The 7,076-nt window shown below is 45.0% G+C and overlaps 1 pseudogene; it reads left to right on the top strand.

Moving 5' to 3' along the window:
• Positions 1-2,097: 2,097 nt before the first annotated feature.
• On the top strand, positions 2,098-3,491 carry LOC116887668 (annotated as a pseudogene).
• The last annotated feature ends 3,585 nt before the right edge of the window (positions 3,492-7,076 follow it).

Here is a 7,076-nt window from a genome sequence, read left to right as displayed (position 1 = left end):
GGTGGAAGAGTTAGGAGGAAGTTGGCCCGGAAACGAGGAAAGGGAGTAACAATCCAAATGTAAATAAGATATACCCAAGGTGGGGTTGGGGATTTAGCTCAGTGGTAGAGCGCTTGCCTAGGAAGCGCAAGGCCCTGGGTTCGGTCCCCAGCTCCGAAAAAAAAGAACCAAAAAAAAAAAAAAAAAGATATACCCAAGGTAATAAAGATGGAAAAAAAAATAGTTAATGCTTCCCCAGTTCTTTATCCCTTCCACTTTAGCATTGGGAGACGCTGAGCAGACTGTTAGGAGAGAAAACTGATCAGCACTCTAACTCAGTTGTGAACACTGCAAACCACAGTAACAACCTAGTAGGCGAGATGAACCCTCTGGTGCAGTAGTGGCATAAATATTATGGGGATAACCAAGCACACTCTGCTTGGATCTGAAGTCCACTCCACAGAAGTCTTACACTTGGTATTGTCAACCGAGTCAAAAACACATGGCTAGTAAGAGGATAGACCCTACAGAGGAATTTACTACCATTGTTTAGCTAAATGGGCATGACACCAGCTGCCTTCAAATTATTGAGGTTTCTATCTATAGACAGCTGCTACTTCTTAGTCAGAGTAGCCACCCATTCAAGGGAACATGAAATCACAGCAACTGCAGGAATCTGCATAAGACAGAGACAGTCAGCAGTCAACTATAGAACGGAGTGCAGCACATGAGACCCTACTCCTCCTCGCAGAGTTGCTGGGTACTGCTAGATCACAGTGCGGAGGGGATTGGGGGGAGGATCATGGGGGAGGAGATGTAGGATGATGTCATACAGGTGAGGTAGGTACAAGATAGAACAAGGCCTGTCATTGGACGAGAAGAAAGGATGGGCGGGAGAAAGGTTCGAGGGAAGAGGAGGAGACTGGAGGAGAGGCCACAGAGAACATGGAGGCTGACGTTAAAATTCCACTCTGTGGGGGTTGGGGATTTAGCTCAGTGGTAGAGCGCTTGCCTAGAAAGCGCAAGGCCCTGGGTTCGGTCCCCAGCTCCGAAAAAAAGAACCAAAAAAAAAAAAAAAAATTCCACGCTGCGAGGGTTGGGGATTTAGCTCGGTGGTAGAGCGCTTGCCTAGCAAGCGCAAGGCCCTGGGTTTGGTCCCCAGCTCTGAAAAAAAAAAAAATTCCACTCTGTGCCTTTACAGGTTGTTATGAGTGTTCTTAAGGGATGGATGTGTACAGGGCTTTGTATGTTTAGGTGGGCAATTATATCTTATCAGTTGGATCAAAGGTTATTGTGTTGTGTGTTTTTTCATGTAGCGATTTAAGTGTAAGTGAGTGGGTGGTGGCTAGAGACACTGGGCCACCACAGAGTTAGGATGTGTGTTTCTGGCAAGATATCTACCAGATATTGTGGTGCCGGACCTATTGGGGGTAAAAGACAGCTTTTTTTTTTATTTTTACGACAACAGGGGGGAGGTTATTACTATCTTTAGTTATGGGCCTACTAGTGAGCTGACCAAGCTCCAGCACTTAGTTTCAAATTCATGGTCATACAGATGGCCTTGGGCAAACTCTGTGGGACACAAAATAAAATACCATGCACGTGGACCTGTAGGGAGGAGAAGGATTGGGAAGGAGATAAGAGAGGGTGGAGGGAAAGTAATCAGAAGGCATTATATACATGTATGAACCTGTCAAAAAACATAATAATACAAAAATAAAAGTAAACTTGAAATATAGGTGAACATAAAATTATAAATATTCAGTAGTCAATCCAGCCTTACTTAAAATTTACTGCTTATTGATTAGTGGTGCCCCACTTTTTTATTTTCTTCTTACCTTCAGCCCAATAAAAACTCTAAGGCACGTTTATTTTGTTCATCAAGAATCCAGCGCAAACAATGTGTTTCAGATGTCTCTGTCCTTGAACTTGTTTGTGTCTCTTCCTCCTCCTATCTTTTTTACTAAATAATCCTGGAAGAGTAAAATTTGTATTGGTGAAGCCCCTTCAGTGTGTTTGGGTTTCATGCTAAATAAGCCTATTTCTTATTAATCCTCAGCAAAGACTGGGGTTGACTTTTTCTGAACTCTTCTCGAAGTTTCTAGAAGATAGGAGGCCATGACCATGGTCAGCATGGAGCAACTGAGGCTTTGCCGTAGGAATCCATATTTAGATGATGCACATGTTTCCTAAAGAGGCTGGGTGAGACCTTACATTTAGGTTTTAATTTCTCTTATATTTTATAACACAAATAGTCCCGGATCAACAAACGTTTGGACTAGGTTCTAAGCACACAAAGGTAAGTTGGGAGAACTAGATGATGGATACATCATTATAATTGTCAGTAAGTCCTGACACAATTTTGTAGAAAATTCCAAACCCTCTGAGTTGAATTTTACTGTGCACAAAGGGCGAATGTTCAAAGTTTGGAATGGGCACCAGAGGGGCGGGCACCTTTAGGTGTGGGAGTGGAGGGCTCAAGTGGGCATTGTTAACGATTGCCCGCCTTCTGGTCAGCCTGCCTACCGCCATGTTCTGCCTGCGTCTGCGCTCGGCCCCCATCAGAAGCAAGAAGACCATGGTTCTGTCTGCTTGATGCAGCTTCATAAGCAGGATGTGGTGAGCTGTCTTTGACAGAGTGAAGTCCCAGAGAAGGAGCCAGGCAGCCACTGACTGGGACCCCTCAGCCTTTCTTGGCCTCCAGGAGGTTTCCTGCTTTTAAGAGAAGCAAGAGGAAAGCCTGCAACTAGGAAAAGGAAGATCCAGGCCCCAAAGGAGGAGATAGGTGTGCAAAAGGGCCACCGTCAAAGGAGAGAAAACATCAAAGGGGGAAAAAACCAACCAAGAAAGCTTCGCAAACCCTGAAAAGATCCTGTCCTGAGTCCCAAAGACGAAGCACATATCTTTGATGCCTTCGATGCCTCATTTAAAGATGACTTTGAGGGTGTCCCCATGTTTGTTCCTTTTCAGAGGAAGAAGCCCTATGAGTGCAATGAATGCAGTCGGGCCTTTAAACACAAGCCAGATGACACTCGCCACCAGAGAGTTCACTGAAGAAGCCCTTTAAGTGTGGCCAGTGTGGGAAGACCTTCAGGCACAGCTCAGATGTCACCAAACATCAAATAATTCACACCGGTGAGAAGCCCTTTAAATGTGGATAGTGTGGGAAAGCCTTCAACCGTGGCTCCAACCTTCTGAAACACCAGGAAAAGGCACACCGATGAGAGAAGTCTTACAGCTGTGAGGAGTGAGGAACATCCTTTGCCTACAGCGCCTGTTTCAATTGGCATTGGAAGCATCGCAGGAGGAACAGGGCAGGGCAGCCTACAACGATGGATCCTTGTCAGACACCTGATGACGGTCCAGAGTTCTTATGCAGCGTACTGTTGATGGCTCATCTGGCCACCTGTCTTGAAAGGAAAATCTACCCATCAGACATGAGAGCCCACAGAGGCTTTCTGCCGTGCGAGTCTACACTTAGTGGTGCCACGGTGCTCTCTGGTGCTTCCTGACCTTCCAGCCATTTTCCAGGCTACTTTATGCTATCCATGGCCATCTCTGGAACAACTTTAGGTCACCAAGAACTTTAGAGCTGAAGTGACACCTGTTGGCTAGGGCCACTGCCTTCCTCTGCTGCCTCTGTCTGCGCCAACCGTGTGTTTTTGTCTCTTCTTTTGAAGGCTTCTGGCTCTGCGTGCCCAGCCCATGCAGTCTGCTAGGGGCAAGGAACCCTGAGGTGGATGACAGGCAGCACTCTGACCAACTCTGAGGACCAGTCCCCTTGGGCAGCACCAAGTCCTGCTCATTTCTGAGCCATCGAGACAGCTCACCAGGTAAAGGCACTTGCTTCTCACAGAAGCCTGATAATTTGAGTTCAGTCCTAGAACCCATGCAAAAAATGTCAACAGATACCTAACTCTTCAGAACTGTCCTCTGATCTACCCCCTGCCCCCCATGCAGACAACAGCATTAGAGACATACACAGAGGTTTAAAATGAAAAACATGATCATTCACCTGTCTCCTTTCCATCACAATAATGTGACCAACTGTGTCACATTCCCCACCATGGTGGTTTGTATCCCTTCAAACCAGGAGCCAAGGATACCCTCAAGTTGCTTTTCTCAGACAGTTGCCACAATGATAAAAATGACAACTAAATGAAGCTGCTAGAGCAGATCTCTCCAACAGGAAGCTCAGAGAACTGGAGAGAGTCTATCTTTACACAGAGCACAGCAGAGACCTACTGGGTCATGCTCCAGGGAGGCTGTCATCATAGAATTCATTGACCAAAGGAAAGGTGTAGATGGGTGAGCTCAGGGAGGCCTTTTAGATGTAGTGACTACAGGTCACTTTTGTTTGTTCCCACTCTGAAGTTAAGATGGGCCACATCACAGCATTCACGGGCAACCATTAGCTCTGGCTCATTGAAGTCTACTGAAGAATCCCCAGCACCGACTCTCTACTTCAGTGAGAGACATTGTGAACAGCCACCTGGGAACAAACAAAATGTTCAGAACCTTCTAGATGTCTTGAGATGTGTCCTGGGGGCAACTCAGAACACTCCAGCAAAGTCCTGGGATTCCAATTACCCAAACATACTCAACTGTAGCCAGAGTTGTCTTAGAAGCCCAAGGCAGCTCCATTTGTCCGCGCCTCAGCTTCACTTAGAGCAGAGAGCACCGCCAGGGCCTGACGACAAGCGAGTGAGTGAGAGCTCTGGGTTGTATCCGTTCCTTCAGCCTCCTCCCTGCCAAGAGAAAAGGCGGAAGCCACCTCGAGGGGAGTCAGAAGTATCCCTGGGCTGGGTCCAGGACTCTTCCGTTCGGGGAGACCAGTGGGTTAGACTTGACTAACTGCCTCCTTCTCTTCCTGGAAGTCTGTAGCTCTAGAGCTCATGTGGGCTTCTTTCCTCCTGACTTTGGATCCATCATCGAGACACAATGATTTCCTGAGCCAACGAGTTGCGACATCAGGATACCCTGAAAAGGAAGGTAGAATGGGGGTCCTAGGAAGAAAGGCCATGTACCCTGACTCAAGGGACAGATGTTCTGTGGCTCCCAGGGAAGACTGGTGTGGACCCCAGGTACAGTGTAAACAGGGAGAATGGCCTGTGTGCCCCGTTTACCTTGAGGCCGAGAGATGGCGCCCACCTTCAGCCTATCCTTTCCAGTGTCTGTGGAGTTGGGTGTTTGCTTTCTCCTGGTTACTTCTCAAGGAAGACAAGAGGATTGACTTCCTGACTCAAATCCTGTAGGGCTGATGTTTCATGTGCCAGCTCCCAGCCGACACCTAGGTGAGGCTGGTTCCCTGCGTCCGGGCCTGCAGCCATTTGACTTTGGACCCGCAAAGGGTTCCTGGCACCTACATACTGGTGGCACCCAGCTGGCCTGTCCACACCTCCCCTCGGCCACAGCATGATCTGGTGTGTGTCCTAATGCCTCGTCTGTATACTGCAGTGAGCGGTGCAATCCTCTTACAGCCGCAGCCGGGGCCTGGTGTGTTGTAGCAGACGCTGTCCCCAGTCTGGTGTTTCTGTTTGACATTTGTTAACGCTTACGTCCATGTTACACCCTTGGTGCTGTGTCAGTGTTGTGCACATTGGCCCAGACATTCTGCTTTGCTGTGCACTTGGTGACTTCCTTCGTATGCGACTCCTCTGCTCCACGGACGGCGGCACTGATGCTCCACGTTGCCTTCCAGTTGCTGCCACGGTGCTGTGAGCAGACGCTGTTGGTGCTGCTACTGGACAATGTGTTTCCAATTGTGTATCTATCTATCTATCAAAAAAGTTTGGAACGACTTAGCAAATGGTATAAAATATCTAATGAAGGCTTTGTGCATATGCATTCCATATACATTTGACAGAAAAGGCAGTTTATGCAATTATTTTACCCTAAGGACATAAAGTGAAAGATGAAATATTATTATCTTGCTAAACATTAACATTGTATTTTTTGCTCTAAAACTCTTAACAATTCTTTGCTTCTAAGAATATATGTTACCACTTCTAGCTACTTGTATAACTGAATAAAATAAATGTTTTATGCCTTTGCTTTTATTCATCAGTATTGTTATACTGAAACATAAATATTATCACTTATCATGAAATTATTTTTAAAGTACCCATTGAGGGTTTCGGGTTTTTATACCAAAGAGTAAAAATACAGTTGCCCACTAGGTGGCAGTAATAGCCTCAAATTGTTTTGCACACTGGTGCTTAAGGGAATTCCTGGAGGATGACTTCGCTTTCTGTTCTTAAGTAACTCACAGTCTCCTAGTCCGAAGTTCATGCGCATAAATTTACCCTCCCCTGCTCGTAACTGAAAAATTCTAAGCATAATCTTCTCTTATGTCAGAGGAAAAGTGAGACTTCTCTGATTTGCCCAAGTCTAAATAAAGTACATGGAATCAATTCATGAATTTAATACCCATACCCTAAGGGAGTAGCTTGAAAGCTTTCTGTCAGCATGCTTGTTTTCTGACTTTTTTTTTTTCATGATTTTTCTAAGTTCTAGAAATCGAAATGGGCTTTTATGGGTATAATCTTTCCTTGGTTTTCTTTTTAAACTCACACTCCCCTGCCTCAGCTCCCCACTGCTATGGTTGTCTATCTATCTATCTATCTATCTATCTATCTATCTATCTATCTATCTATAAACACACATATATATAAGTCACTATATTACATTAAATTATGTATATTAATGATAGATAATTGATATTTTATATTAATATAGTGACACATACCACTATAGTATGTTTATCTTATTTTCTGTGACAACTTAGTGTTTAGTTTTTCATAAAACGAGATTATTTATAATTTCCTGCATCTCTGTTGTGGATTATTGTTTTTAAATCTACTTGCTATAATTGTTTATAGCAGTCTGTTAGAGTTGAGTTCTGCTATTTTGCTCAATTTGATGTTTAGGTAGTCGTATTTTTAAAACAAATCGTTCTGGAGGTTAATTTCAATCACCCACTAAAGCCATCTAAAGGGATGGGAAAGCACAGTTTTACTCAGGTACAACTAACTGCATTTAAGGACATTAACAGAAAGAGAATGTTTGAACAAGATGATGGTTCTGTGATTTAGTGT

The sequence above is a fragment of the Rattus rattus genome, chromosome 18 (genome assembly GCF_011064425.1).
Source record: "Rattus rattus isolate New Zealand chromosome 18, Rrattus_CSIRO_v1, whole genome shotgun sequence".
In the NCBI taxonomy this organism is placed as follows: domain Eukaryota; kingdom Metazoa; phylum Chordata; class Mammalia; order Rodentia; family Muridae; genus Rattus; species Rattus rattus.
The sequence above is the reverse complement of the archived record's forward strand: the minus strand, read 5'-3'. Positions and strand labels throughout refer to the sequence as shown.